The sequence below is a fragment of the Epinephelus lanceolatus genome, chromosome 20 (genome assembly GCF_041903045.1).
Source record: "Epinephelus lanceolatus isolate andai-2023 chromosome 20, ASM4190304v1, whole genome shotgun sequence".
NCBI classification, from domain to species: Eukaryota; Metazoa; Chordata; class Actinopteri; order Perciformes; family Serranidae; genus Epinephelus; species Epinephelus lanceolatus.
In genome coordinates, this window is record NC_135753.1 from 30,417,612 (window position 1) to 30,429,623 (window position 12,012).

The 12,012-nt window shown below is 43.3% G+C and overlaps 1 protein-coding gene and 1 long non-coding RNA gene across 2 annotated transcripts in view; one reads left to right on the plus strand and one right to left on the minus strand.

Annotated features, from left to right (window-relative positions):
- The window catches only part of LOC144458914 (uncharacterized), a 58,400-nt gene extending 47,483 nt beyond the window's left edge, over positions 1 to 10,917 (minus strand). The window contains exon 1 of the long non-coding RNA XR_013488264.1: positions 6,598 to 10,917. This is a non-coding gene — a long non-coding RNA (uncharacterized LOC144458914). The remainder of the gene's footprint in view (positions 1 to 6,597) is intronic.
- LOC144458910 (leukocyte elastase inhibitor A-like) overlaps positions 1 to 12,012 on the plus strand; it is a 256,223-nt gene that overhangs the window by 176,904 nt on the left and 67,307 nt on the right.

Sequence of the window (12,012 nt, forward strand, 5' to 3'; positions counted from 1 at the left end):
GCACATTTACTGTACTGAAGTAAAATTTTAAGGTGCTTGTATTTTACATGAGTACTTCCATTTTCTCCGACTTCAAACCTTTATTCCACTTCATCTACTCCATTTGAGAGGCCAATATCATACTTGTCACTGCATTTTGCTGTAGCTTTAAGGAGAAGAAGAAGATGAAGATATACTTAATTAATTCCAGAGGGGATATTACATTTCTTTTCACTCTGTTGTCTTATTCACACAGACCCAAAATACACACACATGCACAAACAGAACCTGTACATGCATTAGATAGAAAGATTTTGGAGCGAGGGGGCTGCCTTGGAGTGATACCCGAGCAGCTGGGGGTTCATTGCCTTGCTCAGTGGCATGCCAGCGGTGCCCTGGAGGTGAACTGGCACCTCTCCAGCTACCAATCCCACTGCGATACTTGGTTCATACAGGGACTTGAACTGATGACCCTCCAGTTCCCAAGCCACCCCCAAAGTTACCCTCTAGTTGCCAGTTAATTTTTCTTACTCTCATTTTGTTTTTAATACTTCCGTTCATTTACCTTTTACAGAATTGTATTGCACTTTTACTAAAGGATGTGAAAACTTCTTCCAGCACTCAAAAAGTTTGACCACTTGCAGCCACTGTCCAGATTTGAGTGACCCCAGAACAAAACTGTGCTGTTAAAGCAGCGTACTTTGCAAATTACAAAAGAAATTTGAGATTAAGCAAACAAGCCATGATCATTCTGTATTACACACCCTTGCACCTGGGAGATAATAAAGGGAAATAGGAATGGGAGTTGCAGAGATGGTTGCTTCATCATTTGATTTATTTCATAATTATTTGATTTTATCGGATAAACTTTAAACCAGATAGCCTGGTTTGAATGAATTGTGCCTTCTTTGGCTTTGTACCCAATGGTTGCACACATTGGATGTCGATGGAGCAATTATTCAGTCAGATGTGAAGCTGATGAATGAGGCCATGAATACAAACAGAGCCAAAGCAAGGGACAGCCTCACAGTTTATTGTTAATAGTGGTAATACATTGTGGTAAATGTTAACAGTTGACCATTTACAGTTAACAAGAGGGCATTAGCCCTGGGAGTGAGTGAGTTAGGCGTTAGTTGTGGTGAAGACAACGTGTCTGCACATGTATGCCTTGGTGTGTGTGTCTGCGATTCAACAAGAGGGCGTGGAGAGGTTTATTACACAAGTTAGTCACCAGAGAGTGCAGTTGCACACACACACACGCGCACACACACACAAAGTTATCTTAATAAGAGAAACTATCATTTACATCCCCAGGTCCTCTGCTTCACTGAGGAACAGCAACCGGCATCGGAGGAGGCACAGCCAACAGATGGGCGGTCTGCGATGCAGTCGCAGATGCAGATGCGGATGCAGTTAAAGCAGTGCAGCAAACTGCCAGACTATCTGCTCAAGGTGATAGGAAACCCAAAATAAAGGGAATGATTAATGATTAAACTTGGTGATGTCACCTGGTGAGGAAGTCTGAGATTTTGGTTCCAGAGTATTTTATACTTCATTTCCCACTGCTCCACTGCCCACTGCTTGCTAATTCTGATACCTGCAGCTTTGATTTAGGAATATCAAGTGTAATGTGAAGCTTAAAACAACAAAACAATCAGATTTATGCAGCAGATGGGAAATTCAGTGTTTTGGCACCGTAACAAAAGCACTCCACCCTAACTTTTCTTTGGTCCATGATAAAGTAAAACAACAAAATGGTGGGTAAATGAGTGAATTCTAAAAAAAACCCTCACAGCCAGGGTCCTCAGCCAGACATTCCTAATTCACCCTCATTTCATGTTTGGGCTTACCAGGTCTGTCAGCCTCCCCCACTATCTGATCCAACTCACCGCCAGTTGATGATCAGTTGACTGAAAAGGCATCTTCCAAGTAATTTTAAAAGCACTGACACACACTGGTGTTGGGCGGCTAGCACTGTCGCCTCACAGCAAGAGGGTTGCCGGTTCAATCCCGGGTGTGGGAGCCCTTCTGTACAGAGTTTGCATGTTCTCCCCATGTCAGCGTGGGTTCTCTCCGGGCACTTGTAGAAGCAAAAAAGTCAAGGTCCCGAGCCGGGCCAGTTAGCTCGCGACCTTGCTCTTCTCCTCTCAAACGGACTTTCTTTGTCTTCCATTAGATATCAAAAACTCAAATATTCAGAGGTCAAAAAATCACTGGAGACACGTAGAATCAGATGCAACTGAGTTTAATGTGCTCGCAGGCAACAAACACATCACAACCCAAATGAGCCAAGCTCCGGAGCAAGGCTGGAATTTCTTTGTTTGCGCTCGCTCTTTTATCGTAGAATTTCTGCTGAGTCATTTCTTTCCCTTAATCCTTCCCACTTGGCTCTGATCGTAACGATATCCCACCTCTGCTGAGTCACTTTTTCTCCACCATAATGGTGTCATATTTCTGCTGACTCAGCACTTTTTAGTCCTTTCCCCCTCTAGGGTCATTCTCAGGACAAGCTGTAATTCCCCTAATTTTCCACTAGTGTTTTCTGAACCCATCCTCATGCTATTTTTAGAAATGATTCACAGTGAGTCCTAGGTACTTCTCCACCACAATGCTTAAGTGCTCAATAAGTGTGTGTGTGTGTCATAAGAATACATGAAATATTAAACCAGTGTGTAATTTGTCAGTTGCACAGATTATATTGCTTCAACACATATCTTTTAAAGGTCAGCTAAAAGGTACAGTATATGTCTTCAGTAAATCAGTACATTACACTACATTCCCCCCTTTGGGGCTCCATAGTCCCATATAATATCTTAAATCACAGCAAGGGGGAGAAAATATATATATCCACCCTTTGGGACTTCATAGTCCCATACCATTAAGATTTAGATTGGCTATTATCACACATGAATCATTTTCCAGTGATCAACATCAGTAGAGCTGCACATAAGTCATACTTCATTGATTATCAGCAGTATCTGTCACACATTTTGTCATCCGTAGGTATCACACACAATTCATGATTATCACCTCGAATAATTCGTATGTATATAGAGTATAAGAGCTAGCCTAATAATGTCTTTGTTTTTCTTGTTGCATGATTAATCATAATGACATTCTTATACAGTGGTTGTGACTACAGTCGTTACTGGTATTTTCTTCAGTGAATACATGATAACTTCACATATACCAGGTACAGTAAGCAAGGTACATAGTTATCTTTGCTGTTAATGCTGCCAAGTTACTGTCCGTCGGGCACATAGGCGGATGTACCAGTCATCCGCAGGAGCCGGTAGGACGCCACCTGATCCCCTCAGCATCTCAATCGTCCGTTGCAGCACGTGGTGGTTGACCAGTTGCCGCTGTAGGTCATCCCTAGCCTGGGCTCAAATGGGGGCTGGTCCTCTGACATGGCTGGGCGCTCTTGGTAGGCCAACCCTGGATTCTGCTGCTTTGGATACAGGGATCTCCACATGCTGGCCATGCTCTGCACCAATCTGTGTGTTAGAAAGGACGTTGTTTAGTTCAATTCACTTCCCTCCTTTTCCTTCTAATTGCCCTGTGGTATAGATAACCTATATATGTTAATCAGTCGATTGTTAGTATGGGTTTGGTAACAGCAAGGTTTTTCCTGAATCTATTGCCAATTATTTGGTTATTTCTTACCCTGAATCGGCTCTCCCTCTCTCTCTCTATACAACCTCGTATTCCCCTTCCAGGTTCCCCTTCATTGGCTCATATAAGTTTATATTGTCAGCCATATTCTCACATATGTCCGTATTGTCAATCATGGTTTCATATAAATCGTTGTTCAATCTTTTGGATGCATAGGATCTTACCCACGGTTTATCTAGTTTCCACAATTCGCCTTTCTCGGGGAGCTTTTCCTGCTGTTGTATCAGCATAATAAATTGTCCCGTGGCCGTTCTCATGGCCCTTCTTATCAGGATCTGTACTAGGGGAAGGACGCCGAGTCCAAATATTATTCCTATAGTCTGTAAGATTTTTCCAACAGAGAACTTTTCTAACCAATCAAGAATTGATGAGGTTTTTAGTGTTCCAATTGGAATGTTGTACTTGTTGGTCTCTGTCTACATACGTATGTAAACTTGAGTCAAGTTACCATCTTCACCTGTTTCTGAGCTGCTGCTTTCTTCTCCCTGCTCTCTTTCTGTCTCTGCTCTCTCTCCTCTCTCTGCTCCCCCTGCGCTTGGGCCCTCATCCTCAGCCCTGTGGCTAGCAGGTGGCGACTGAGGATGGGGTGTTTTCCTCTGAGGTGCTCTCTGTCGACACCCTCTCTGGGTTGTTAGCTCTGCAGCAGTGGTTAAGATGGAACCAAACGTTCTTACCTTCAACTTTCAAGGCAGTTGGTGTAGCTAATATGACCTTGTATGGACCTTCTCTGCGTGGCTGGTCCCACTTCCTTTTGAACACCTTGACGTACACCCACTCTCCAGGAAGTATGCGTTGAAGGTCTTCTGGGATTTCGACCCTTCTGTCCTCTGTGGTGCCTTTCACCTGCTGGGAGATAGCCCTATGGATACAGGTTAGACTTCGTAAATAGTCAAACATTTCATTTTGGAGTTGCTCCAATGGGGGCCCTTCATAGGGACCCCTCAAATATGGTATTGGCATGGGTGAACCCGTAAGCATTTCATGCGGTGTTAGATGCGTGATTCTGCTAGCTTGTGAGCGCATTGACATTAGTGCAAGCGGTAAAGCATCCACCCAGCTAAGCTTGTCCCCACTATCTACTACTATTGTTGCTATTTTGGTTTTTAAAATACCATTTGCTCTTTCTACAGCTCCCTGTGATTGGGGATTGTAAACGCAGCCAAATTTTTGTTTGATCCCTAGTTGTTTCAGTGTCTCTTGTATGACGTTAGACACAAAATGACCTTTGGCTATCATTGTATCAGTGTTTTGCTGGGCTGGACATTTAATTACTGCTAGAGCTGTGGGAAGGAACATGGCTTCTATCAGGTCGAGGATGGCAGCTCCATGTCTTACAGGAGTGCCGTCAGCTCTGCAAATCCTCTTTGTTTCCATATGTTAGCATGGACGTGGCACACACCATAGGTGTATGCTGAGTCTGTGTATACATTTAGTGATTGTCCCTCTGCCAATTTACATGCTGCTGTTAAAGCTTTTATCTCTGCAAGTTGGGCTGAGCATGGCTGAGCAAGTTTACGTGATTGTAGTGTCTCAATGGTGTGGTCATTGTTGTGAAGTTGAACAATCCCGTAGCCTGCATGGCTACCAGTAGCGTCACGAAAACATGAGCCATCTACAAACAATGTGAGATCAGCTGGGATTGGTTGATTGTGCAAATCTTCACATAAATTTCTCTGTGTCATGAATGCAATCATGTGACTTACCATCTGTTGGCAGCACCAGTTTAGTGGCGGGGTTGATGGTGGAACAGCGCTGAATGTTAAATTCAGGGGCTGATAGGATTACCTCATAGCCCGTACGCCTGGCCTGTGGGCATGTCTTGCATCAGGACGGCACATGCAAAGCCTGATCTTTCTGCTACCTAGAGATGAAAAGGTTTAGCATAGTTAGGAGTCCCTAACGCTGGAGCTGACTGCATGTCTATTTTTTAGATTTGGAACGCACCCTCAGCTTCCTCTGTCCATGTCAATTGTGCTGTGTTGTTTGTCTGTCCTACTGCTCTTAGTAAAGCTCTGAGTGGAGCAGTTTTTATAGCATAGTCACAAATCCATGGCCGACTGTATCCTGTCATGCCGAGAAAAGACAGCATTTGGCCCACCGCCTGCGGTTGAGGTGCCTTACTTACTACCTCTATTTGAGATGGGGCAATGCACTTTTTATCCCCACTCGACTGTCTGCCCAAGTACTCTACAGACTGTTGGCAGAACTGCAATTTGTTTTTACGGACCTTTGTGTCCCCCCCTTTGCTAATGCTGTGAGCACTGCAATGGAATCTTTTTGACATTGTTCTTTTGAAAAGCTACAGACAAGCAAATCATATGCATGTTGTAATACAGTGCTTGGCACGTTCAAATTAGCTAGGTCATATTGCTGACCTTCATAAGTGAATGCAAACAAATATTGAGAGTCTGGGTGTAGCGGTACACTGAAAAAGGCTGAACACAAATCGATCGTGTGTCGGATGGTATGTTTGAAAGCAATGTGTGTGAATCTGGCACATGTGGCGTCTCTGTTTCCACCACTGCATTAGCTGCTCTTCTGAGGAATTTGGTTTCTTGATTGGAAAAATGGGCGTGTTGCAGGGACTTCTAGTTTTGACCAGAACTCCGGCTTTTACCAAGCCTTCAATTGTGGGTTGGATACCGTCAATGGCATGCCGCTACAGAGGATACTGCCTCTGGTATGGTAGGCTAGCATGTGGTTTTAGTGTGATGTGAATAGGTTGCGCTGATTTTATCAAGCCTACGTCTGTTTTATGTGCTGTCCATAGCTGTGGTGGAACTGTGCGTGTTCTTCTGTGACTGCCATCTGTGTGGGAGTAGTACCATCTACAAGTACCTTATCTGTGACTGCTTTATCACCTGTCTTAGTTGAGATTCTAATGTATTGTTTGTCATCTGAAATGTGGATGTATTTGTTCTTGTTGGGTAACCACTCTTGCACCTGCAGTGCACATCCGACCATTGGACCCAAATGATGAGACTCATAACCTTCTGCTATCATCAGTGTAACGTGTGGTGCAGAATTTGGCACCTGAAACCATCCTGCTAATTCTTCTGGGAGGCGGACGGCTGCCGCCACACCTTGAGGTGCTGAATACATGTCTTCACTAATGATCAGGCATGTTTTGTTTTTTTTGTTTTTTTTTGAGCACTGTGTCCCTGCATTCTTGACAATCTACATGAGTCTGGTCCGTGTCATACATGAGTGTGCAATGCAGTGGCAGAGTGGGACTATGTGCTGTGTCAAAATGTAACCTGACCCATGGTTCCCACTGAGTCCATGTCTGTTTAAGGTGCGGCTCTTCTGGTGTCAGTTGGAGGCAGTAGCCCAACGCCTATTGTGTCTCTGTGGCGTTCACGGGGCAGCTGTGGCATCATGCTTTGTGGAGGTTCCTCAGGGAAATCTAAATATAGTCCATCTTGAGCACACATGTTCTTAGCTTTGAGAGGGCACAATATATCTCTGCCTAGAAGATTCACTGGCGTATGAGCTGAGTAGAGTAGGAGTGCAAATATGACTTTTCCTGCGATAAGCATTGGAACGGGCTCTGTCAATGGTATGACTTGTGATTTCAAAGAGAAGCCTATGGTCTTGATGGATGACTTAGAGAGGGGGAGTTCAGAGCCCTCTTTTCCTAGGCATGAATAGGCAGCCCCTGTGTCCACCATAAAAGGATATGCTTGTTCGTGGGTGACAACAGGTACAGTTGGTTCGTCGTGTGGCTGTAATGAAATGACTGGTGACATTACTTCCCCCTCAGGCTTCTCCGGGCAGGCCTACCATGGGCACCCTGTCTCGTTTTCAGCAAATTTTCTGCTGGACCTTCCCATGGGTTGACCGAACAGTCTTTGTGTCGGTGGCCGGGCTGGTAACAACCCCAGCATAGCTGGTTAGATGCTGCAGGATTCACTCCTGGAAATCCTGTGTTCATTTCCTGGGAGCCTGATTGCTGATAGGGTGCGGCTCGCTGATAGGTTTGCTGTTGCGGTGGCTGGGGTCTTGGAGGAAAGCTCAGTCCCCCTCTCCATCCTCCTCGGCCTGCCGGTCCTCCCCTAGGTCCAACTCGACCCCGCCACCTCGGGGGCCTCTGGAGTGGTAATGAGTGGCACTGGATTGTCAGTGTTCTGCGTGTGGGGAGCGTCTTCTTTCATCTGCTCTTGGCCTTCGTATCTCTGGCCAAGGTCACTGTGAACCTTCCCTCCACTTGGCCTTCCATTGTTGTTGCTGCTCTTGCCTCCCCCACCGAGCGCAGTGGGTATTGTCCCGTCTCTGATGGTGATGTGTCTTGTGGGTATGGTGGTGGTGATGCTGGTAGGGGTGGGGCTATGGGTCTCACATCCATTAGTGCCCGTGGGTCCTGTGGATGCCTGCTGCACTCCCTTGGCTCGGTTAAATCTAGGCTCAAAACATATCTCTTCTCAAAAATTTGTATTCTTCTGACATGATATTTTAATCTCCTACTCTGTGCTTATTTGTGCCTTGATTTATGTATTTATGTATGTTGCTGCTATGGCTTTGGTTTTTTTTGTTATTGTGTTTCCTCTGTATTTTTCATTTTCTATTTTTTATATGTTCAGCACTTTGGTCAATGTGAGTTGTTTTTTTATGTGCTTTATAAATAAAGTTGACTTGACTTGACTTAACTTGACTTGACTACTTGCAACATTCGCTTCCTACCCCCTGCTTGTCTAAACCACCCTAATACCTCCCTTTCCTTAACCCTATTGTTCTTTTTTTATAACTCACCTTAGTGTCTTTTGCCTCAATGTATTTAGTTCTGTATCCACCTCGTCGCAACATGCCAGGTTGAAGGTTCCATCCTTAGGCCAACAATTTTTTTTTTTTTCCCCCCAGATTTTTGATTTATTTATTTATTTTTGTTTTTCCTGATGTTCTTTTGTGCCATTTAGTCACCCAACGCTGGATTCAGTTTCTCCTACCTGGATGTTATGTCATCACTATCTCTATGGGTGTCAGACCCTTTTTTCCATCTTTCCTTGAAGCCTTGTTTCACTGTGCCAGCTCTTGGAATTTCTTGTTGCTCGTCTGTTTCTTTTGTGCTTATCAGTGCTAATAATGTCCTCTACTGTAACTGTAGTTTCTTTTTTTTTATTGTTATATTATTAATATTATTATTATTATTATTATTATTATTATTATTTCTTTTTCAAAGATTATATTCTAATTTATGTGACCTGTCTCCTAGGGGGGCTTTGGTTAAACAGCCAAATGTTCATGTCTCCCAAATCAACTTTTCTGGGCACAACAACAATCCACAGTCGTGGATTATGTGTCTCTCCTTCGTGACCTCGTATTCTCATCTGGTGTAGAGGGAGTGAAGCTACCGGCGCGTCCTTATGATTATCACACAAATTCTGCAGCAGCGGATTTAATGAGTAAGGAACTCACAGTCTGCGCAAAATCACTTCCCACGGGACACCTGGAAATAACTCTTTTACTCTCTTCAAGTTAACAAATTTGGTGACCTGCCAAAGTTTTTGTTTGATCTCCTGCTCGTCTTGCCAATGTTCTACCCCTTTACTGTCAAAGTATGTTCTTCTCCAGCCAAAAATGCGCTCTTATGCCCCTGAATTCTACTGGACCCTCAGTGACGCAATGACTCTCTGTTATAATCTCATCTCCCCCTTCATTTCCCTCTTCCATCTATTTCAGGTGTTCTGATGTGAGTTATGTATAACCTCACCTCTTAACCTGTCACTGGTGAAATTTATGTGTTTGCCTTATTACTCTCCCTATTTGTGTTATCTTTGGTCCACAATGTTGTACCAGTGAAGTCAGCCTAATTTGATCTCCCAATGTTGCAGCAGCGAGGCCTTATCAGACAGCCTAATGTGATCTCCCAATGTTGCAGCAGCGAGGCCTGTGTACTTGATTTATTTAACAGCTTAGTTTGATTCTCTCTATCTGCTCACCCCCTTCGCTGTCTATGTAGCTTCTTTCCAACCCAAAATGTGTTTTTTATGCCTCTAGTGTCCACTGAACCATCAGTCATGCAATATTCTTCGGCCCAAATTTCATTACTACTGCTGTCACCCTCTTCCATCCAACTCTTAACAGCTTGATCTCAACTTCTTTTTTCTTTATTTTATTACTTATTTTATTTATTATAAAACTATACATATAAACTAAAACTACTTATCATTTATAATTTATAATTTTATTACTTATTCTATTCATTTATGAGACTATACTTATCACTTATTTTATTTATCTATAAAATTAAATTAAAATAACAGATATTTCTTTTTTATTCTCCCCTTAACAGCCAACCAGTTTGTATGGAGCTCACCCGAGCAACTGGTTCAATCAGTGAAACATGTGGACTTTTTGTTGGCACCGTTAGGTTTCCAGTCCCCAGACAATTTGTTGACACCGTTAGGTTACCCTTGTCTGGTTTTGTTTCACTGAGACACTGTTAATAACTACCTCATGTAACAAAACTTTGAAACAAATCACATAAAACAAACACACAGATACCAGATTATGATAAAACATTCAGGCCTCAAAATGTCTTTTTTGTTTGTAATGACCTTTAACCCAATAGAGGTCAGAACCAAACTATCAAATTTTAACAAAGCTTTGTTTTTTGTATAAGCCCACTTCTGTTGGCTGTGTTCCTCACTCTATGCTGGCTGCATGCCTCACCCCCTCCTTTTGTGCTCTCTGTTTAGTCAGTCTCCCAATGATTTGTCAGTCTTTTTACAGTTACATTTTATTTAACACTTTACTGTATTTACAACACTTTATACAACGCTTCGTGCATTACTCTAAATAGATTATACTGTGTTTACTACAACTTACTTCTAAATATACTACAATGTATGTACAGCAACTTTATAGCTTACAGTTAGGTTTTTACAATTTTTACACTTTGATCGATCTGTTAACTGTTTTGACTTGTTTTTTGTCTTTTTTACTTTTCCTTTATCTCTTTGGTTGCAACATTTTAAGCGTTCTGCCCGTGTCAGACCTGTTCTGTCTACGGTGACTCCCCTCCTTCTTGGCTGGGAGGTCACTTTCTTCAAAACAGCGGTATCCACAGAAGCTTTTTTACTTTAGGCCTTTTCTTAATCTCTATTCCCTAAGCTCTCCGTCTAAGCTGTCCCAACGGTTGACTCACACACACCTGCCCCTACAGGCTTAAAGGTGTGCGTGGCAAGTCGCTAGCGGTATCCACGGATTCGCTTTTGAGTACCTCTGACTCTCTTATTTTTGCATTCCACCCGAGCAGCCTATTGGTTGGCTCAACGCCCCTGCCTTTACAGATTTAAAGGATGCGTTTGTCAAGTCAATAGCGGTAACCACGGATATGCTTTTGAGTATCTCTGACTCTTTTCTTCTCTTATTGTGCACTTTTGTCTCTTTAAATACTTTAAATACTCTTAATACTTTAAATACTTTACTCTTACTACATTCCTCACTACATTTGTTACCATACATTCAGCACACACACGTTCACTCTTTCTTTTGCCTGCTTGGTTTCTCTAGCTCACTCCCCCACATTCCACACACACACATACACACACTCACTCACTCACTCCCACATTCACTCTCCATGTTTATCTCTCTAACTTACACACACACACACACACACACACACACACACAATGTGTTGCACTAGATTCAGTTGTCTCCAGCAATATATCAGCTATGTTCCAATGTTGTGTTATTAGTTAGTAATTTTTACATCACATTTTAGGTTCTTTAGGACAGGAATTTGTCAAATACCTCCGACCTGGGCGGCTCCCAACTGCACCTCAGACGCACCCGGTTTAGGCAGAAAAAAGGCTCTGCTTACCTTATCTGGTGGCCACCTGTACGTCTGATGTGCAGCCAAGCGCCCCCCGATCTCAGGATCCGACCTCCTCGTCCTCCTGGCTGGCTCGCCAAATAATGTAGAAGCAAAAAAGTCAAGGTCCCGAGCCGGGCCAGTTAGCTCGCGACCTCGCTCTTCTCCTCTCAAACGGACTTTCTTTGTCTTCCATTAGATATCAAAAACTCAAATACTCAGAGGTCAAAAAATCACTGGAGACACGTAGAATCAGATGCAACTGAGTTTAATGTGCTCGCAGGCAACAAACACATCACAACCCAAATGAGCCAAGCTCCGGAGCAAGGCTGGAATTTCTTTGTTTGCGCTCGCTCTTTTATCGTAGAATTTCTGCTGAGTCATTTCTTTCCCTTAATCCTTCCCACTTGGCTCTGATCGTAACGATATCCCACCTCTGCTGAGTCACTTTTTCTCCACCATAATGGTGTCATATTTCTGCTGACTCAGCACTTTTTAGTCCTTTCCCCCTCTAGGGTCATTCTCAGGACAAGCTGTAATTCCCC